The sequence below is a fragment of the Acomys russatus genome, chromosome 14 (genome assembly GCF_903995435.1).
Source record: "Acomys russatus chromosome 14, mAcoRus1.1, whole genome shotgun sequence".
Lineage (NCBI taxonomy): Eukaryota > Metazoa > Chordata > Mammalia > Rodentia > Muridae > Acomys > Acomys russatus.
In genome coordinates this window covers 53,323,849-53,347,111 of record NC_067150.1, presented here as the reverse complement: position 1 = coordinate 53,347,111, position 23,263 = coordinate 53,323,849, and the positions used below count along the sequence as shown (strand labels likewise).

At 40.1% G+C, this 23,263-nt stretch overlaps 1 protein-coding gene across 1 annotated transcript in view; it reads left to right on the top strand.

Annotated features, from left to right (window-relative positions):
- Positions 1-1,005: 1,005 nt before the first annotated feature.
- Glce (glucuronic acid epimerase) overlaps positions 1,006-23,263 on the top strand; it is a 61,792-nt gene continuing 39,534 nt past the window's right edge. Inside the window, exon 1 of the mRNA XM_051156621.1 lies at positions 1,006-1,178. The gene's annotated coding sequence lies outside the window, so the exon portion shown is untranslated. The remainder of the gene's footprint in view (positions 1,179-23,263) is intronic.

Genomic DNA, 23,263 nt, shown 5'->3' with positions numbered 1-23,263 from the left:
AAGGGAGACCAGAGGAAAATTGAAGGCAGAAATAATAACGAGAGAAGAAGGGACTCACGTGTGAGGGGGATGGCTGCCCTTATAAAGAGAAGGCTTAGAAAAGCCCAATTTCTGAGGCCAGTCTAGATAGGTATATCAGTTTCCGTCCAGCCCGTTCACACTTATTTGATTGATGTCCCGCCTGTGCCAAACACTGCTGGGCCCTAGCATCTGCAAAGACACACGTTTTCGTGCACTCCTGCGATTTGTTAGGTTAGCACTCAGGGGAGATTTCGTGCTTTACCCTCGTGGAAGGCTTCACGTCGAACGTACAAACGTATTACAAGAGTCCTTTGTTAGAGCAAATGTGCTGGGTTGCAGCTCGAAGCGCCCGTGTGACAGTGTGGTCCTGTTTGAAAGGTAAACGGGCAGAGAAGCCGAGATGGGGCAAAGTCTACATTAAAGAGGGAGACAGAAGTGGGTAAACTGAGGCTGTAAGCCTTCAGGCTGTTAGACGGGACTTCTCTCTGCTCACTTCAGATAGCAACGTAAACAAAGGTAACAGCGCCTCAACTTACAGCAGTATTTAGTTCAGCTTCTCTGCTAAGCCAGGTGTCTCTACGGCGGCCGAGCAGGACCAAACTTTATCCAAGCCACGTCATCTAATCCACCTAGAAAACCGCCCAGGTCTGGAGACTTCTTCGGGTCAGCAACACCTTTGCCCGCGATTTATTGATGAGAGGCGGGTAGAATCACCTTTTCTCTTTTGCAATTGGTCATAGCAAGGCTGTGGGTTCCGCCTCCTGCGCTGCCACCGCTGACAGGTTTTCGGGACTGTCATTTCAGGAGTCTCCGCCCCCATAGGCACGGCCCCGCCCTTCAGGGTGGCCCCGCCCCGTGGTGGCCCCGCCTCTCGCGCCGCCGCTAACAGGTTTCCGGGGCTGCCACTCGAGGAGCCTCCCGCCCTCCCGCCATGGCCTCGCCCCTCACCGTGGCTGGGATCTCGCGGGAAGAGCCGCGGGCACGGCGGCGGCTGGGCTCCCCGGTAGCGCGCGGAGCGGGCGGGCTCTCCTCACACGAGCGCTTCCTTGCCGAGAGGCTGGAGCTGCGGCAGCGCAGGCCTGGGCCGCCGTGTCTCCGCCGCCCGCTTCAGTTTTACTCGGGGCTCTGGGGGCCGCCCGTCCGCCGACGCGCCTCAGGTGAGGGAGCTCGGCGTGTCGCGGCTGAGGAGGCGACCCGGGGTGGCGGTGGCTAGCGGGCTCGCGACGGGGGCGGCTCCCGGGGGATGCGCGGCGCTCCGAGTGCGGGGATCTCGGTGACGCGGCGGGGGCCGGGGGGTCCCGGGGCTCCTTTGGTTTTGGGGTGGGGGGAGTGGGTGGCCGCCCAGACGGTCCCGGGTCTCTGGGGTCGCGGGAGCGCTTCTCGTGTCCTGAGAACCCGTGTGCTGGCATCGCGCGGTTCCGGGACGAGGGGATCGTGTCTGGAGACCCCGGGCAGTTGCGAGGTTCAGGATACAGTTTAGACAGGTCCCGAGGGTCCGGGGAGCTCTACGAGCGGAGGAGGATCTGCTTGGCATTCCTGGGCTACAGCGGGATGGTGTCAGGGTTCCGGAGACCTGGGGTTTGTTTAAGGTCTCCTTGGGGTGACTAGGGCGATGCCCCTGTCCTTCCAGACAGGAGGCGACTGGGTGGGTGTGGGTGGGGGCAGGAGCATGCATGGGGAGACCAGCGTTTGTATTGGGGTTTCTACTTCGCCCAGAGGGGGGCGGTAACTGTGCGTGATGGTCCCCATTTCTTTTTCGGGGCGACAAGGAGAAAGATCTCGCAGTGTGGGCGCGGCTCAGCGGGCTTTGGGTCTATGAGGGGTGCCAGACCCGGTTTCAGGAGCCACCTCATGGCACTGCTTGTGGCTTTCGGTATTTAACATTTTCGATCTAGTCTCTTTCTCTCTAGTTGAGACTTGACTCAATGCTTAGTTGGAAGATTGATCCGGGCAGTCGCCTAGCTAGAGACACAGTGGGTTTGTTCTGCAGTTTTCTTTTCTTTTTGCCCCGGGATCCCTGTAGGGACGCGCCGGCGTCGCTTGAGCTCTGAGCTCCAAAGGAGCGATACCCGACTTGGGCATGCTGTCTGGACGGATTTTTTTTTTTTTTTTTTTTTTTTTTTTTTTTAGGTATCAGAAGCCTGAGAGATTTAGCTCCTTAGGTTAGGGGTAGCTGTGCAATTTGGACTTTATGTTCTAAGTAGTCTTTGATGATCCTGCCATGGTTAAGTCTGTCCTGAATTTGCCTGGATGTTAAGTAGTGCCAGGAAGTGTCTTCTTTTCTAAAGCATTTGTGGAAGAGGGGTAACTTTAAAAAAATTTATATATATATATAAAAAAAAAAAAAAATATATATATATATATATATATATATATATATATATATTGCATACATGGTCTCCAAGCCAGATTTCTGCAAAAGTGTCATTGGCAGCCTTTTAAAGATGGCCTACGGAGCTCTTTGAGAGAGTCCTGGTGCATCAGTTTCACTGTGGTTTTAATATTACAGACTTCTTGATGACTCTGCCAGACTTAGGTGAAACTTAAAATGACTTCTATGTATCTTCTGCCTGTGAGTGGTTTTAAAATGTGTGTCAGAATGTCAGCATTTGCCTGGCAGTTCTGTCTAGGCAGTCTAATGTCACCTTGGCCTAAGGGAGTTTTGCCGTGGGATCTGTAAACAAGAAATACAAAATCAGGTAAATTGAAGTATGGCGAAGCAACGAAGTCTGCCTTGCTAGTCTTTTTCTTACCAGATTTTTTTAAAAGGTAATTTCTTCTGCCTTTTTAGTCAGGAAGATTAGGAACAAGGTAATGAAGGTTTGGATTTTGCAGGCACATAAACAAATAAACAAGGGAATGTTTTGTAGTGATCGTTGGACTTTGCAGTGTGGGTAATATGTTGGTTTTTATTTTCTCACCACAAAGTACCTGATCCATTTTTATGACCATCAAAACTGATCAGTTGAGCAAGTATTTTGTTGAAACCAAAGCCCAAAACACTTAAGAAGATCTCTGTCTTCAAACTGGGATTTTTTTTTTTTTTTTTTTTTTTTAAGGCTTTCAGACTTTAAATGAGCATAGACTGACCCATCTGCAAAGAGTGGATCATCTGTTCGGTGTCATGATGTAGTGATTGGAGTAATGCATCCTACATTGAGAAGGAAGCAACAAATAAAACCATTAAATTTTGATGCTGATGAGAAAAAAAAAAAAACAGTGACCTTGGGAACCTTTTTTTTTTTTTTTTTTTTTTTCCTTAAATAACCCCTAAGTAACAGTTGACATCTGTTGTGATAACCAGAAGCTGAGCTTTCTACCTTTAGAATTATTTTTTCAAAAACTAGGATCAGTTGAGCTTGGGCATTAAGTAAATGTTACCTCTTTGAACATGCTTTTGTGGTGTAAGCCTGAAGAAAATCTGTAGGAACACAAGTGGAACTTACCATGTTTGGAGGTGTCTTCCGTCCCACCCCCCACAGGGTTTCTCTGTGTAGCCTTGGCTGTCCTGTAGACCAGGCTGGCCTTGAACTCACAGCGATCCACCTACCTCTGCCTCCCAAGTGCTGAGATTAAAGGCCTGCACCACCACGGCCCGGCCTTGGAGGTGTCTTTAGGAGGGGGAATGGAGGGTAGAAAGCTGTCTGATTTCATACTTTAATATTCCTTGAATACATTTCAGTTAGCAGTGTTGCTTGCATGAAAATTAGGTAAGTCTAAAAAATGAAAACATTTTGTACATTGCAAGATTGGGAAATACATAGCACTTACAAGCTTTTGTCAATGTTGCCACATCTTCCTGTTTGTATTAATAAAAAACAAAGGTATCTCAGTTGCCTAAAAATTATGGGGGATAGGGTGTTTAAGTGAGGTGGGGAGCGCAATATAAAAAATGTATGACTAAATGGTAAAACATTTCAAGATTCTCAGTATTTGATTGAATATAGGGTGTGTGTATGTGGTGGGAGAGTGCTCATGAGCTGACTTCAGAAGGACTTTCTATTCTTTGGCCAAACATAGGCACATTTAATAAATATGTTTTTCTCATAAGGCATATGAACCATAAAAATAGTTTTACAGTTTCTTTCTTACAGTGCTGAAAATGAGAGTGACAAAGTGGGTTTTGAATCATCATTCAAATTCTAAAATCATAATGTTATATACCAAAGCAGTTTCTAGAAAGGAAATTGTAAGGCATGCATTGTAACCTTCGCTGTACTGCTAATAGTGTGACCTTTGATAATTCTTAGTCTCTCAGGGCCTTGGTTTCCACCTGTAAGTATATATGTAAATAATGGATGCCAGAAAAGCTTTGTCGATGATCTGTACAAAGCTCAGTTCTAGGGATTGTACTGCATCAGTTTTTGTGTTAGAGATTCTGCAATGTGACATACACAAAGAGCAAAGAGAACACGAGTGGCTCGTTCTCAGGATATAAGTAGTTTTATATAATACATGCATGTGTGTGTGTGTATCTGATTTCAGAAGCTTCTTTATAGAGATAGGATGTATTTAATTCTAGAACATACATTCATGAAGGTAAATGCTTTTCTTTGGATCATTTAGTTTGCTTATTACAGTGGCCTTATTGTTTTTAGCATTTTTGTTTGTTGTATCTAATCCCTTACTCTATGGCAGAATACCTATGCAATAATGCTAAGTTCTTACTTAATTCTGGGGTAGAATGAGTGAGCTCTTTAGTTATTGGCCCTAGGCTTGACCCCTGAATTCCATCTTTATACTGCTTTCAGCGTAATGTGGATCTGTTCACTGCTCCTTACTTAATACCCATTGTTCTTTAGCTCCAGGATTTAGTCCTAACTGTCATTACAAGGCCTTTCATCATCCCGTTAGCTCATCTGCATTTTCTCCACCATAAACCTCAAGCTCCAGTTGTACTAATGAGATCCGCTTACTGAATGAACCATCCTGACTCAGAGCCTTCAGTTAGATTGTTTCCACAGCTTAGCATGCTTTCTCATATTGCTGGAAAAACTACTGATTTTCCATTCTTCACACTTTGCATTTTAGATCCTTTATCCTCTCTGGTCCTCCTTCCTACCTCCCTGGGTTATTCACTCAGGCATTCTTGTTCATTCATTCTCTTATTTTTTGCTGTAATTATATCTTTTTCTGGATCAAAGATAGGTTTATATTTGCTGTTCATTTTTTAATTCCTCTTGCTTGTTTACACATATTTGGCTTGCCCTACATGTTTGAAATACAGAAACCAAACTCAGTGTCTTCATAATGTCCTACTTTCCCAAACTCATTTTCTAGATTAGCTTCTCTGCCCTACTGACAAACTGAGAATAGACTGTAGTTCTGAGCCTCGTATTAAGAAGTGAGACTCCCAGTGCAATAGAGAATGTTATGCAGTGAAACAGCAAAGTCCTGGGGTTTTGTTTGTTTGTTTGTTTGTTTTAGGCAACTACAAATCCTTAGCTTTTGGATTGCTAGGTGGGATGCTAACTAATTCAAGAATTTCCAGTCGTGGACATAGGCGATTGATAGTTATACCTTGACTGCTTCTTACATGGAAAGCAGTATTTGCTAATGTGTGGGGGTGTTTATACCACATGTTCATAGTTGCCTTCAATCCATTGCCTTTCATTTTCAAAGCAAGTTCTGACATTAAGCTGTTCTCAGTCATTGCCTCCCAAGAAGCAGACTGTGACTGTGTCTAGGTCTGGTTTATCCCATGCCCTTTCATATTACACTGCTTTCTAAATTAGGTTGCTTATTTGGTGTTTTAAGTTACTGATTGATATTTTACTCAGTTTATAAATGGTAGAAATAGGTTATACAGTTTGTCTATGTGGTATCTACCACTCAGTGCCTAAAAAGGAGAATTTGTGATCACATTGGCTTTAAAGACTATTTAGCCATAAAGCTTAAGCATACGAGAACATTTCATATGCAATAGTGGTTGAATAGCTTCCTTAGAGTCACCTAGCCAACCTATCTGCAAGGTATTTTCTGCTCAGCTGATATAAACACTGGTGTGAAACTATTATTAGAGCAGGGAATGATGGTACGAACCTATAAGTCCAGCACTGAGGAAGCTGAGGCAAAAAGATTGGGAGTTTGAAGTCATCCTGGGCTAAATAGTGAGACTTGGTCTCAAAAAACCAAAAAAGCATGTTATTGTAAAGGAATGCTAGGTGCCTGGTTATTGTAAAGGAATACTAGGTGCCTGGTTATTGTAAAGGAATGCTAGGTGCCTGGTTTTTCTCTCCAAGAAAAGTGATGCTGAGGATCTTAGAGTCTTAAGGACATAGCTCAGAGAAAATCCTGAACTTGGATCAGGTCATGTGGAGCCTCCACAGTGACTTTACTCATCTGCTTCCTTAATCTTGTTATTTTTTCCTTCCTTTTTGTTTTGCTTTAGTTTTTGCCTTTTAAAAGAAGACTCTGCGGATTACTTACTGAGTTACTAGTGTCAGTCTTGCCAATAATTTCTTACCTGCCTAAATATGTGTATGTTAACTAAGAGGATTACAAAAAAAGCATTAAACATAATCGCTTTTCTGAAGGGACATGGTGTATGGGTGTGTAATGAATGAAGTCTAGTCTAGTGGTTCTCAACATTCGTAATGCCTCAACCCTTTAATAGAGTTCCTCATATCGTGGTGACCCTCAACCATAAAGTGATTTTCATTGCTACTTCATAACTATAGTTTTGCTACTGTTAGGAATTGTATTTTTAATGCAAATATCTGATATGTAGAATATCTGATATGCTACCTCAACCACAGCTGCTGTTCTTTCTAGTTCTTAGCCCAAGAATGATTTCTAATGGCTTGTTTAATGAAGCTTTATACATACATCCACCAATCAGGTAAAGATACTGAATATTTATATGGCATCATAACTTCTTCATTCTCTTTCCTAGTTAGTACTTTCCAAAGATAATTTACCTTTCTACAAATCACAATTTGTAGATTTTGTTTGCTGTTTGCTCTTGAACTTTATTTTTTTAAAAATGGAAGCAAGTTTTTTTTTGTTTTGTTTTGTTTTGTTTTGGTGGGGGTGAGAAAGGTTCTTTATTTAACTTAGTGTCTGTAAGATTAATTCTTTTTTGGTTGTTTGGAGTTTTTGTTTGTTTGTTTGTTTGTTTCAGACAGGGTTTCTCTGTGTAACCCTGGCTGTCCTGAAACTCACTCTGTAGACTACTTTGGCCTTGAACTCACAGAGAGCAGCCTGCTTCTGCCTCCCAAGTGCTGAGATTAAAGGTGTGCGCTGCCACTGCCCAGCTTCATTCATTTTTTAAAAAGTAGCAATAGTTTATTTTTGTTCATTGCTGTATATTATTCCATTGCATGTAGACATATGTACCTATTCTTTTTGTTGGATATTTGGGCTGTTGACAGCTCATAGTTCTTAGAAACACACCTATTAATAGCAGTTTTGCACATGTGTTTTAGTGGGCATATAGAGTCAAACTTTGGCTATAACCAGAAGTTACTTTCATTTCAATATATTTGGCACACAAGCACAGAGTATACATAGGTTTTGAACTGTAAAGCTTTATATAGATCTGCAGAGGTATTTGTAGCAGGCCGCTCTTTGCATGATCTCAAGAGTTCAGCTGGTGCTCTACCTGGAAGGCATGTCTGCTCAGACCTGTGTCTTTTGCTTCCATCTTAGTCCCTCCCCCCTGACTTACAGGGTATGATATTCCCACTGGAGATTTGGAAAGATGCCAATTTCTATGCTGCCAGAATTATTAGTTTTAAAAAACTCCTCATTATTTGATAAACAAAAGATTTTGCTTGGTATTTCTTTGGTTATAGTGAAATTGAGCATCATAAATTGATTTTTTAAAAGAACAATTAAATGTTAAAATATTTATAAGAAAGATATTTTAAAAAGAATTGCTCAAGCATTGCCTTAGTGGATATTTTAAACTAGAAAGCTTGTTGTGTGGACAAGGCTGGCCTCTAATTCATAGATCTGTCTGACTGACCCTACGGAGTTAAGGTGTGTACTACCATTCCTGGCCTATTTTCCCCTTAAATGGAGAAAAATTTTGAATGCTTCTCACAAAATCATAAAATTCCAATGACCAAAAGTCTCAGATAAAGTCACTGTTACCTTGAGTTTCTGTGTGTACTTCAAGAGATAGTAGATGTTCATGTGTATACACTCATACCCAGCATGCTCAAGGAGTAGTTACGGATGCCCACAGTTACCAGTGTCTATGAATAAAGTCTTGTATACAAAGTGGTATAGTGCTGACTTTCAGTCTTCTCTAGGCTACTTATTAGTGCCTAATACAATGTAAAGGTTCCACAAATAATGCCAGATGATTGTTTAAGGGATAATGATTAGGAAGACGTCTGTACAGTCACCAGATGTGGTGGCGCACACCTTTAATCACAGCACTTGGGAGGCAGAGGCAGGTGGACCTCTGAGTTTGAGGCCAAGATAGCCAGGATACTGATTTTTTGTTTGTTTTGTTTTTTCAAGACAGAGTTTCTCTGACTATCCTGAACTCGCTTTGTAGACCAGGCTGGCCTCGAACTCACAGGGATCTGCCTGCCTCTGCCTCCCAAGAGCTGGCATTAAAGGCGTGCACCACCACCGTCTGGCTAGCCAGGATATTGTTAAACAGAGAAATGCAGTCTCAAAAAACAAAAACTGTGTGCATGTTCAGTGTAGGGTTTTTCCATGTAGTCCTTCCCACTCTGGGTTGGTTGAATCATCAGTGTGAAACCAGTAAATATGGAGGACTAACTTACGTATGTAATATATGTGTGTACATACGTGAATGTGCATATAAATGTGTATGTACGTAATGTGTGTGCCCATGTGTATGTATATAGATTGAACATGCACATATATATGTCAGAACCTGAGATGAATTTTAGAGAACATTCATTTAAAATACTGTTTGGTTTAGATGTGGTATAGTATATCACACTGTGTACTAAAAATTAGAAAGGGTCTAAAAATGATTAGTATCTGGCTAGTGGCCCAGAAGGAAGGAAAGCAGGGTCTGGCAGCAGTTGGCAGTAATTTTCCATAAGACAAGTGCCCTTAGCTCTTTTTATTATTAGATCAATTCTTTGACAGTAGCACTTTTGTTTGTAGTACTGATTCGGTACTACTCTTCTTAGAAGGAAAGCAAGTTTTTAAAGAAATCAGACAGTTGATACCGGAAAGAAATTATTTAAAGTACAAAAGCTATTTGGTGGTATTCAGAAGAACAGTTAGGGGAGAACTCTTGTATTAGACAATTAGTGTTTCTTTGCTTGTAATTAAGAGTTTTAGCAGAATTTTCATGACATTCTTGGTTAATAGTAAGAATTTGAGGTAGAAAAACTGCAAATAAAAGTCATAATTTTTCTAAACTCATATTTGCCTAATTAAAAAGCCAATCAGCCTTGGTATCAACATTTTAAAGTATGTATTTTTGTGAGACTTTCTTATGATAGTAAATAGAAGTAATTTATATCATACATCAAAGATCTTTTTAAGCTTGACTTAAATGTGATTGCGGAATAAGTGGTTTGAGCAGGCAGAGTCGATGGTGAACGGGCGATGCTCGCAGAGGTCCAGGGGCCAGTTCCCAGCACCCACGTTCTGTGGCCTCTATTTATGGACGCTTAGACACACATGCAGGTAGCCTCCCACAGACACAGGCACAGTCACATGCAAGTAAATAAAGAAAGAAGCATACAAATAAATACCAAAACAAATAATAAACTATACTTTTAAAAAGATTCATACTTTTGGGGGTTACAAAAATCAGATTCTACAGTGTTTTAATGGTTTAGGGAGAAGATACTTTCTTTGTCAGTAATTTTTTTAATAGTCCTTTATTTCAACCCCCCCCACCCCCCACATCTTGGAAAGTCTCAAGTCCTCTAGTTTGAGGATAACTATTTACTGAAAAGTGTCTGATTGTGTGACTCAGGATCAGTAGGAATAAAATCAGATGTCTTGTTTATTGGAATTCATATATCCTATTCAACATAGATTATAAAGTGATAAGGATACTAAAGAATTCATGCCTAATAGAGATTTGTAATATTTGGGGAGTTTTACAAAAAGAATTTGTTAGAGGTAGAAAATGCTCATATTTCAATTGTTTTTTGTTATTTTTGTTTTTTGAGACAGGGTCTCTCTGTGTAGCCCTGGCTCTCCTGGAACTTGCTCTGTATTCCAGGCTGTCTGGGAACTCTGAGATACACCTGCTTCTGCCTCCTGAGTGCTGGGATTAAAGGCGTGAGCCACCACTGCCCAGCCATAGTGTTCTATTTTGAAATTGTATATTTTTGTAAAATTGAATAGTGTAGAAAATTCCTTTTACCATATGCCTATTACTTGGTATCCCCTAGTGCCAGCACCTTGTGTAATCATGCATTTATCAAAACCAAGAAATACAGGATGATTTTTGGAAAAGTAATTTAACAACGTTTGATGGGAGTACTTGTTACATATAAAAAGTGTTACCTACTGAAGTGTGTACAGTACTGGAAAACAAAGTCTTTGTGTGTAAAATTCTTGACAAACTTGTGAATTTGATGTAGTCACCACTTAGTATGCCTAAATCAAGCCAGCATTGTCACCTATTTGACTTTTACTCAAGGGGAGCATGGACCAATACCAGAGATCTCTGCCTTTAGTGAGGTTAATGACTTCCGTTATGAGAAGATTTTGCTGGCTGCCCCTTCTGGAGTGTAAGGGGGCGTGTGAAGGTGTTCACCACCATGCCCGGCTACATTATTATATCTTAATGGGAGTTAAATACTAGTGTGATCAAGCAGTTTTCCAGGAAACTTTTTGGTTTTTCAAGACAGGGTTTCTCTGTGTAACAGCCCTGGTTGTCATCATTTTATAGACCAGTCTGGCCTCCCCCCATCCCTACCCCAAGTGCTGGAATTATAGGCATGCGCCACCATGCCCAGCTCCCGGAAATTTTTCAAAAAAGTCTTTGATGGCCCGGCAGTATAGAAAATAAAAGCCATTTTCACATAATTATATTGTTAAGTACATAATTTTAACTTCTAAAGTCAGCCTTAAGTTGTCTTTATTATCCCAGAAGGCTGTTGCTTATCATTTTATTCCTAACACTTTAGCAGTGTCTAATAGATAACAGATGCTACATGTTGTGTTAGTGAGCACATCAGTGATTGACTGAAGCCACATGGATCTAAGATCGAAGGATTGGATAATGATTGTAGTTTCTCCATCTCTGCATTAAGTTTATTTCTCTGCTTTGTTTCATTTATACAATGTTTGCCAAAACCAGAAAGTTGGTGGCTTAGTTAGGGTTTATATTGCTGTGATGAAACACCTCAACCTAAAAGCAACTTGGATATGAAAGGGTTTATTCAGCTTACATGTCCACATTGCTGTTCATCAACAAAGGAGGTCAGGACAGGAACTCAAGCAGGGCAGGAAACTGGAGACAGGAGCTGATGGAGAAGCCATGGTGGATGGTGCTTACTCAACCTGTTTTCTTATACAACCCAGGACCACCAGCCCAGAGATGGTACTACCCACAAGTGGGCTGGACCCTCCCCTATTGGTCACTAATTGAGAAAATGTCTTACATCTGGATCTCATGAAGGCATTTCTTCAACTGAGACTCCTTCTCTGATGAGTCTAACTTGTGTCAAGTTGAGACACAAAACCAGTTGGCTTCCTAGATTTAGCTGAAAATGATCGGTAAGAAGTTTGGTCTGGTGGTGATGGCACATGCCTTGAATCCTAGCACTCAGGAGGCAGAGGCAGGCTAATCTCTGAGTCCAACCTGGTATACAGAGTGAGTTCGAGGTGGCCAGGACTACACAGAGAAACCCTGTCTTCTCCAAAACCAAACCAAAACAAAAAGTTAGTTTCAGGGGCTGGAGAGATGGCTCAGTGATTAAAAGCACTGGCGGTTCTTTCTGAGGTCCTGGTTCAATTCTCAGCCCCTACATTGTGGCTTACAACTGTCTATAATTGTAGTCCCATCTAATTCTCATAGAATCCAATGCCCCTTTCCGGTATGCAGATATACATGCAGACAAAACACCCATCTACATAACATACAGAACAAAAGAATGTTAGTTTCTGAGAATCAGGGCACTCCTTGTCAAATTGAACTGTAGCAATGAAAGAGAAGTGGAAGATAGTTCAAAGCAGAATTAGAAGCAGTAATTTACATTTGCTTTGTTGCATATGATGACTATAAATGAGGTCAATGAAATTTTATCACTATTTCCTACAAGAGAATATATTAGGGGTCCACCTGCTTTTTAAATAGCATCGCTCAGGTATAATTGGCATACAGTGAACTGCACATATTTAATATATACAATTTAATAAATATACCTCTGAGTACCTGGAATCCTTTGTATTCAGGATTGTAAATAAATAAACCTACCATCTCCACAAATGTCTAAATGCAATCTTTCTGTCATGTCTCTTCACATACCCATATCCCACCACCTCAGACCATTGGCCTGCCTTTTGTCACTAGGTTGTTTTGCAGTTTTTTGGAGTTTGTATGTAAGTGATCAGTCAGTACTACGTAATTTGAGGAGGAAAGGTCTGGCTTATTTCACTTGAAATAATCACTTTGAGATTCTTCTCTGTTGTCTGTCTCAGTGATTTCTTCTGTTACTGATGTTTGTTTCACTGTGTTACATGATCTGGCACTGTGTAGTCCAGGCTGGGCTCACAATCTCCTTAGAGCAGCTCAGCGTGCTAGAATTATAGGGGTGTGTCTTAGGGTTTCTTTTGCTGTGATGAAACAACAAAACAATTTGGGGAGGAAAAGGTTTATTTTATCCTATAGCTTGTAATCCACCATGAAGGAAAGTCAGGACAGGAACTCAGGCAAGGTAGGGACTGATGCAGAGACCGTGGAGGGATACTGATTACTGATTTGCTCAGCCTGCTTTTTTATAGCACTCAGTACTACCAGCCCTGGAGTGGCATTGCCAGTCTGCTAGGCCTTCCCATACCAATCTTTAATCCTGAAAATACACCACAGGTTTGTCCAAAGGCCAGTTTGGTAGAGGCATTTTCCCAATTGAGGAAAATTATTCTAGCTTTTGTCAATTTGATGTAAAACTAGCTAGCACAGGCTGCATCATAGTGCTTGTCATATATATTTTAATTGAATAGTAAACTTCAGGTCTTAAAAAGCATATACTCTTTTTTAAGTTGTATTAATAAGTGTATAGCTGTTTTGCCTGAATGCTTATGCACCGTGTGCATGCCTGGGGCCTATAAAGGCTGGGAAAGTGCGCTGGGTACCCTGAAATTGCAGTTGCAGATGGTTGTAAGCTGCCATGTAGGTGCTGGGACTCAAACCCAGGTCCCCTGCAAGAACAGTGAGCAGTCTTCACTCTGAGCCATCTCCAGCTTCCTAAAAGCATACCATCTTACAGGATATATAATGAATATATTAAAAAACTGTACAAAGAACAAAAGATGGTTTCTTGGTTCATTGTACATTGCAATAATAGTATTGTGATTGGGAAATTTATATTAAGAGTTCCAGGTGGCTAAAGATTAGACAAAGTGGATTAGTAATTCTGATTCTACATTAAGTGCCATTAATTAACTAGATTTATAAAATAAGAAAACTGATAGCTTTCTGTGGCTCCTTTCAATATAATCTTTATTTTGTGGATAATTTCATTTTGAAAGAGGGCTACGGTTGTATTTATTTGTAAAATATGTACATGACTACAAGATGTCGATCACTATTGTAGGTCGTGGAAATACCGGTGAACAAAATAGGCAAAAATTCCGGTCTTCATAAAACTTATATTTTAGATGCAATCATAAGGATAAAAAGACATAAAGCGTGTTTGATGGTAAATGATGAAGAAGAATAGGGAGGAAAGGAGCTGCGTGGGAAAAGTTGCAATTACTTTTGTAGAAGCTGTTTAGGAAAAGCCATTGACAAGGAGGCTTTTATTTATTTATTTATTTATTTGGTTTTTCAAGACAGGGTTTCTCTGTGTAGATTTGGCTGTCCTGACCTCACTTTTATAGACCAGACTGGCTTTGAACTCACAGAGATCTTCCTGTCGCCATAAATGAATTGATGTATACAGACAGTACAAGGTGTTGTAGGCCTAGCACTGGAGCATGGGACAGGCAGTTGAGTGGAACCTATCACTGAAATGAAGTGACAGTGATGGAGGATGAACTCAGAAAGGTGGTGGCAGTGGATGGTAGGTAGGTCAAGCAAACTCTTAGAAGGTGACTGTGTGAATATTAGCTTTTAGTCTAAGGGATAAGGAAGGATGAGTTCAAACAGAATAGTGGTTAGATGTGATTAGACATTAAAAAAAAAAATCTTTCCACTTTTAGGGAATGACCAAAGGTGAGCAAAACCATTAGGAGGCTGCTGTATCCATCTAGGTCAAAGGCTCTAACTCAGATCAGGTAGTAGGGGTGATAAGATTATAAGGTCAACAGATTGTTTTTTAGTAAGATGAGAAAGAAGGGTGCAGAGAATGAGAGAAAAGGAGAGGTTAAGTATAATATGGAATATTTGGCATGATTACAAAAAAGGATAGGATTTGCTGTGAAGAATAAAACTGAAGGAAAAGATTTTGAAGGAGACAGGTTTTGAACAAAGTAATTTTCAAGTACATACTAGGTATCTGGTTGAAGAAACTGCAGATGCCTATATCTTGAGACAAAAGGGAAAATGGACTCGAAATTTCAGTTTGACAATCGAAAGGGAATAGAGAAGATGACTTCAAGAGGGAGACAGGGTAGACAGCTGAGGTCCCAGAACTGAGATTTGGGGCACTTACAGCATTTAAAGTTGGGTAGGACCTGATTGAAGTGGAAAAGCTGGCGAGACAGAGTCCTAGAAACCAGATAGAGAAGAAAGTATTCCACAGAGGGAGGACAAAACTGTTGTCTAATGCTGCTGACTGTTAAAGAGGAAGCCTGGTAATTGATCGTCGTTTTTGGCAATAGGGAGTTAGTATTCTAGTAAGAACAAGTCTGATGAAATAGTGGTGATGGTAGTGGGAGAGCTCACTAGAATGGATCCAAGAGAAAGGGGGGAGAAGTTAGAAATAAGCAGGAAGCACTTTGAGAAGTTTTGCTGAAGAAGTGGTAGTAGAGAGAGTAAGGTGAGAAAACATTTGTTTTTTAGGTGGAAAACTGACATATTTGTAGGAGTTGAGTAAGGAAAATTTTGACAGGGAGTGGGTGGTGAATAGAAGTTGGAGTGCATGGATAGAAGACTGGGCCATCTCTGACCATAAACAGCTGATGCCAGTAATGAAAGAAATGAGAACATTTGGGCAGGCACAGATGTAGTTAGAGGTTTGTGAGGTTATGGAAGTTGTATTGCTTCTTTATTCCTCAGTAAAATGGGTCAGCATCTCAAAAAAAAAAGTCAGCACATGAAAATGAGGATAAAAGAGGAAAGACTGGCAGATTGAAGAACAAAGAGCATAAAGTAGCTCTGCAGGAGAGCAGCAGTAAATAAAAATAAATAAATAAACTTGTTAGGCATCATGAAAGAGTCACTTACGATTTCTGGCCTTGAATTTAAAGAGAAAGTACTTACCCAACAAAACCCTTGCAATAGGTGGGGAATTGGGTTGGTACCAGTTTTAGCCAACCAAGATTGACAGCATATCAAGGAGGAAAGCTTGTTTTGTGCAAGAAGACAGATGTTGCAGGGTATTTGCTCCCATTGTGAACCCTGAGGCTGTCAATTGAGAAAAACTGTTTCTTGTGGTGTAACTCACCCCAAGCACACACCTTTAACCCAAGAGCTTTCTGTCTACTGTAACAAGTAATTGTTGTGTGCCTTGGCCTTAGCACACATCTTTTATCCATGACCTTTCTATAAACAGGATTAAATAAAGTTAACCCTAGGTCAAGAAGTGGAGCAAATACCCAGTTGATTCGAAATGAACATAGGAAAAAACCATAGAGATGAGAGGAAGTCAGGAGGACAGATAGAGAGGAATTAGAAAGGAGAGACATTCAGTTTGAAGGGTATTTAAGACAACATGGAGAAGGAGGAAGGGCCTTTACCTTCTGGCATGTGAGCTTAGTAGGAAGGCTTTTTTTTCCTTCTGAGATGTGAACTGAGTAGAAAGGTCAGCTGGCTGCTTTCTCTGCCTCTCTGAGCTAATAGGTTTTCACCCCAGCATCTGGCTCCTGAATCTTTATTGGTAATATCAAAGGAGTAGGATTTTGTTTTTTAAAAAACAACAGAAAAAGTAATAAATGCTTGAATAGGAATTTAACCTCAGGTAAAGAGAATGAGAAGGGAAAAAGTGATGGCAGTACGCTAAGCAGGTGCGGTGGAACAAAACTATGGTTTTAGCACTTAGGACAGAAGAACTGCAGATTTGACTTTACCCTGGACTGCATGTCTCAGTAAACCAAGATGAATTATAAGTAAGTAAAAATAGTGAACTGATAAAGCATGGTGCTTGATGGTGTTAATCAGTTGCATTCATTAAAATTAACACAGTTTAAGCTTTGACCATGGGCATAAGTGGCTAAAATAATATTGGAATTAAAGTGAACTCAGTTTAAGCTTTTACCATGATATTAATGACTAAAATAAGATTGGAATTAGATCGTGGGAAGAGAGACTGTCAAGGAATAATACCAAAGCAGGGGTTTGGGGAGGAGACAGTGATAATGGTGGAATGAGTGAGCAGCTGGAGTCCTGAAGAAGTAAGCGGAGCACTTGATAAGTAATTAACAACAGCAATAGTCTGTGACAGTAGAATCCAAATTGAATGTCTTGGGGGAGAAGCACGCAGAAATGTGTGGAATGGACACAGGATACTTGTTCACCTCCAGGCTCTGTACTGAGAGGAGCCAGGAGAGTGAACACAACACACACAATAATAAGGGAGAACTAAGTAACAGTTAGACAAAGGCCGTATATGGATGGAGGCGTAGGCAGTATGAAGAGTGGGTGTTGGAGGATAGCAAAAACTAGTGTAATTTGTAATTGAAGGCCTTTTCTTCTTGTTTGATGTCTTTTTAAATCTCTCTCTTTTAGAATCATTTACAACTTAGAAGCATTCTCTGTTTTTGACTATCCAGAATTTTATTCTAAAAAATGAAATGTCAGCAGGGTATAGTGGCGCATGCCTTTAATCTGAGTACAAGGAGGCAGAGGCAGGAGGATCTTTATGAGTTTGAGGCTAGCCTGGTGTACATAGTGAGTTCCAGGGCAGTCACAGCTACATAGTGAGACCTAAAAAACTAAACTAAACTAAACTAAATAAAAATTGCCATTCCCAACACCAGAGTTAGCAGAGGAGCATCATTTAAGTTTTCCAGGACTGATTATGAACATTAATTGTTGCAGCTGCCCAGTTATTTCCTCTGTTTAGTTTTAGCTGTGAGCATTCAGCATAGAATAATAACAGGTTTCCCTCACAAGGTTGCCTCCTTCTAAGTCTTCCAGGAATATCTAAACCAGAGAAAAACAACAGCTGTAAAAAAATGTGTGTCCTATAATCCCTATCTTTATTAATTGTGTCACAGATGCCTTTTATATATGTCAGCTAATATCTGTTCCCATTACAACTGTTTGAACATTAAATAAAATTTAAAAACATTTCAGGTAGCCTTACACCATAAGGAAATCAATCAGTTTAGCACGTCTTGAAGTAGAGGCAAGGTAGGCTTCCAGGTTAGCCAGTGAGCGCATTCACGCAGACTCAGAAGATTCAGATTCTTCTCGTTGGTCCAGTTCACTTTGCATAGGAAAGAATTCTTATGTTCTAAAGCAACCGTCCATATCTGCAACCCTTTAATACAGGTCCTTAATGTTGTGGCAAACCCCAACCATAAAATTATTTTATTGCTACTTCATAACTGTAATTTTGCTACTGCTATGAATTATAACGCAAATATCTGATATACAACCCCTCAAAAGGGTTGCAACCCCAAGGTTGAGAACCACTGTTCTACTGTTCTAAAGGATGAAACAGGCTGATTCCTCTCCCCCCCCCCCCCCAAGGACAGACATAACCAGAAAATCTTGTATCCTACTAGCCTGAGTCCCTTTTATGTCAGAATCAATTTATGGCAGTGAGGTAGGCCCAACATTGAGCTAAAGTCAGTTCCAAGTTGCTGTCACTCAGTTGTAGAGTGGATATTTTAGGTGACAATTGTAGTATCTTAGAGTTTCTGCCTTGGTTGTATTCTAGTGTCTTGAAGCTTTTTAATATGTCTATAATAAACCAAAATGCTCTTGCTTCTGTCTTGTTGGTTTAGTTGCTATGTTCATGGGTTTCTATCATGTAAAGCAACACAACACTTAACCAAGCATTTCTTTCTGAAAAGAGAATGCTGCAGTGGTGAGAAGGCATGAGCTAGATCGCAAATTGAACACGTAGCTCCTTGTAAGCAACAATTCCTAACCTTTCACCTCCAGATAATTGATTTAGCTACCATTTACATAGACGCTTTAGTGATTGATTTCTCTTTTTCCCACCCTGTCAAAAGTAGCCAACACTGAACCAAAACAAAAAAGAAGCTATTATGATTGAGGTTATAATTCTAGCTCCACTGCCTTCCAGTAATGTGTGATCATAGGCAAGCCACTTCATCTCCCAGACCTCTCGACAGGATTTCTCTGTGTAGTCCTGGCCGTCCTGGACTCACTTTGTATACCTGGTTGACCTCAAACTCACAGAGATCTGCCTGCCTCAGCTCCCTGAGTGCTGGGATTACGGGCATGTAACACCACACCCCTCTGAGAATGCTAACTCTTACCAAGTGTTTTTATTGGAATTAAATAAGCTAATGTGAAATTTTTTAAAACTACAGAGTAGTATGCATTTAAAATTGTTTTTATACAAACTAAAGAATGAGCAGTTACAGGAAAGAAAACTTAATAACCTGAGAAATATTAGTCCTAAGAAATATTTTTAGCTTCTGAATGTCTAAGATATATTGTATATATAAAAAATAAAATGTGCACTTCTTTTTTTTTTTAATTAAAAAGACAGTTGTCTCATAGGTCAGCTGCTTGAATACTTGATTTTACTTAATGTGTACACTAAATATTTCTTAGAATTTTTAACTTTGAAATATTGCCCTGATGTTTTAAAAAGTCAACAATGGATTAGATGCTAGTTGTATTGCTTTATGTGGCTCATAGGGTGTGGTGGCTACCTTTATTTATTTCAGCAATTGACTTTTCTGTTATGTGCTGTGTTCTTTTCCTTTTTCAGAGCTTTGTTATTTTGAGGTTTCACACTGAAAAATAGCAAATTTGGTTGTTAGTACTATAGAAGAAAACATATTTTATTTCTGAAACTCTGAAATGTAAAAGTTTGTATTTGAAAATGGAAGAAAATAAGATAACATGAAGAAACTTGATTTTTAAAATTACCTAATTCATGTCTTAGGTTAATGTTCATGTTGATTCTGAATATATTAATTGAATTGTAGAACATCAAATGCAGTGTTAGTATCTTATTGTTATTGGGGAGCCAACACACGTATGCTTCTTGAATTGACAGTATTGACCTTTTTGTTTGTACTAGTCAGTGTTACCTATCAAAATAAATTTCACAGTGAAAAGACCAGTGCAGTGCATGCTTTTCTTTTACATAGGAGGTTCTATATTGACTCTTTAGGAGTTGATGAGAGAGACGAGCTAACATGTATTGGCTTTGCTACCATTTACAGGCATACAAAGAAGTTAACATTTCTATAATTTAATTCTCCCTTCAACCTGATAAGAGATTTTAGTATCCCCATTTTGTGAAAGAAAATGCTGAAATTTAGAAATTAAGTAAACACAAAATTCTACTCATTGAGTAAACTGACATTTCCATTTTCCAAGAAGAAATATGTGATAATTCTCTTGGTTTTACTATTCATAATTCATTTTTTAACCCTGGAATGCACAAATGATTTGGCCATCCTTTTTAGCAGTTTGTGATAGGCTTTTTGTATGCATGTGCACCCATGTTTATTCTCCTAGGCCTTCCTTGAACTTCTTAGAACTGTGAGTGTGTAGTCTTAAAAAATACTTTCTCCACCACTTTTTCTAATATTGCCCCAGTTTTGTTTTTAACTGGCCATATGTTAAACTGTTTTGATTTGTTTTTCGAGGCAGGGTTTCTTTGTGAAGCCTTGGCTGCCCTCGAACTCAGAGATCCTCCTGCCTCTGCCTCCCTGAGTGATGAGATTACAGCCACCATGCCCAGCTGCATGTTTAACTCTTAATATTGTCCCAAAGGTCATTGAGTCTAGTCTGTTCATTTGTGGAGAGCTGTCACCCTCTTTTTGTTTCTTTCAGGGTTTTGTTTTGTTTTGTTTTTCCATTTTTCTTTTGGAACAGTTTTATCCCATGTTTTCAGGTTTACTAATATGCTTTTTTTTTCTCCTACCTACTTTCTCTCCTTTTTTTCTACAGAGTCTCACTGTGTAGCCAGGATTGCTGGAGTTCATTTTATATCCCAAGTATATCTTGAACATGCAATCCTCTTGCCTCAGTTTCCTGAGTACTGAGATTACAGGCATATGCCACCATGCCCAGCTGAATTATGGGTTCCTGAAGTAGCTATCATAAAATCTGAGGGTATTCCAGTCTCTTAGTATTGGCAGAGAAATGGAAGAAAGAAAAGCTGACACATAGAAGCACATGCTTTGCAACAAAGTCAAAGCCTTGTGTTCAGAAACTTTTAGTTTTACCTACTTTTAGTTTACTTTTGCCTGGTTCTAGAGCTGAATGGCTCTTGACACCTGTGCTGTATCCCAGGAATCCCATGTAGGCTTATTGTCCACTAGATTTGCAGCCTTACTGCAGTTTGAGCATCCAACTAATAGCTTCTGGGTTAAGATTAGGTGGAGACTGACCAGGTTCAGAAGTAAATCTTGATTTCTACTAAGTTGAGTTTTGGCGAGGTGTAAGGTATACCAGGCTCCATCTTACATGATGTGTGCTTTTTGGGGTCGTTTGGCTCTTGACATGACCTGCTTTTGGTTTGCTTTGAGGTCTTCATGAGATTGGAGTGGTTAAAGAATCCCTCCCAGAGAATATTAAGGGGAACAGGAAGAAATTCAGATGAAAGGAGATGTGGGGCCATTTGTGTATCTGAACCTGAGCTAAAGTTTTTGGGGAGAAGGGCAAAAATAATTGATTATTTTTAAATTTGAATCAGGATTGCTAATATATTCAGATGGAGAGAGAGGCTCTAACAGTAATAAAATGGTTGAGCTGAAATGGCTTCTGTTAAATACCTTCTTTGAGCGCTTGCTTTGGTATTGATCTCTGTTTGACAGTTCAGAGGTTCTAAAACACTGTACTGTGTGTGAAAGCAACCGTTAAACACTGACCTGTATGCAGACAGAAGCTTGTATTTATATGGCTTTTGATACTCAGTTTTAAATACTGACTTCCTGGACTTTTTCTGAATGACGATGATGATGATGATGTTTTTCAAGACAGGGTTTCTCTGTGTATCCTTAGCTGTCCTGGACTTACTTTGTAGACCAGGCTGGCCTTGAACTCACAGAGATCACCTGCCTCTGCCCCCCAAGTGCTGGGATTAAAGGTGCGCACCATCACTGCCTGGCTGACTTTTTAATTTTTTAAAATAAGAATTTGAAAACATTTGCACTATTTACAAAGCATTTTTATAATAAATAGGAAATGAAGATCTCCACTCCACGCAGGAAGCTGCTAGATGATCAAGTAACTCTTTGTAGACCTGTGTGGTGGCGCTCTTAGTCAGTGAGTAATGAATGGGATGTGTTGTGGTAGAAAGGAGTGGGCTTAAATTAGAACGGAAAACCCCAGTCAGTTATAGCTTACTTTGATTGTATATAGCTTTGTAACCTGGAGCAAAGTAGTTAAACCTAAGGTAGCTTTTTTCCATCTGAGAAATATGTGTGTTTGGGAGGTATGGGTAGATGTGATACCGTCTGCCCTACATGTCAGTATGAAGATCACAACGAGGGTGTGAAAGTACTTTTGGAAATGTAGAACTATACACCACAAGTGTAAAAACCGTTGATAAAATTAGCTCAGCTTAGTCAAGTCTTGCTTTTAACTGTGGATTTAGTTTCTCATCTAAATATTGTATTCTCTTTATTGCTGATAGTTTAGGAAAAGAAAAATGAAAATAATGTCTAGGTTGGAAAATTGATGTAAATACATTGGTATCTTTGGCAGAAGATATAACCCAGTATGAAAGAATTAAATACTTTTAAATGTTCATATAAAATTATTTGAAAATGTTTTATCTTTTGAATTCCTAGTATTTAATATCTTTAACTGTGACATTGCATGTGAAGTTTCCACCTTGGATTATCAAGAGAAAGTTATTATTGTTTTGTATATGTGTGCAATACGTATGTGTGTGGCACATGCCTGTGAGTCTGTAGGCACGTGTTCCTATGTGTACACATACCAAAGCCAGAGCAGCACAGGAAGAGTCTTTCTGCTTGGCTTTCTCCCTGTCTCGAGCTAGAAGTTCACAGTTTGGGGTAGGGTGGCTGACCAGAGACTTTGGGATCTGCCTCTCTGTCCTCCAGTGCTGATGTTATGGGCATGCACATCAGTACCTGGCTTTTTATAAGAGTGCTAATGGTCCAAACTCAGGCCCCAGTGACCACTTACCACCGAGCCATCTCCCTGGCCCTAGAAAATTAATTTTTAAAGCAATTTGGCTGCTTATTGTCCTGATTCTGAACTGATTCCTCCTTTAATTAGTATGTGTGTGTTCAGAGGCTATAATGATAAAATATGAGCGCAGCTTCGGAGTTAGACTTGTCACAGTGCAAACCGGTGATTGAAATATGAGTGTGACATTTGGTGCCTTCGAAACTACTCTCATTATTTTGTCATTGGCATAGACCAGTGAGAGAACCCTGTTGGTTGTTAGAGTGATTTTTAAATATGGTGCTTACATTCTAATGGATGGGGTTAGAAAATAAAAGATAAAACACAGTGTATCAACAACAAATACTACAGAGAAAAAGGAGAGAAGGGGAATGTGGAGAGGGTTGAGAGACATGGGGATTGGAGGTGGGCAGGCTTGAGAAAGTGGCCCAAGGGAGTAACTTATATGGGCAACTCATGTCTGTAGAAAGTATGCCTGGAGTATACAGAATTAGAATTAGGCTGGAGGAGAGCTAGCCAGAGAAGTGAGAGAACTTTGTTGAGACTTGGTCTTTTGACCTGAGAATGATGCAATTGGATAGTTTTGAACAGAGTGACCACATGACCTAATTATTCTTGTTTTTCGAGACAGGGTTTCTC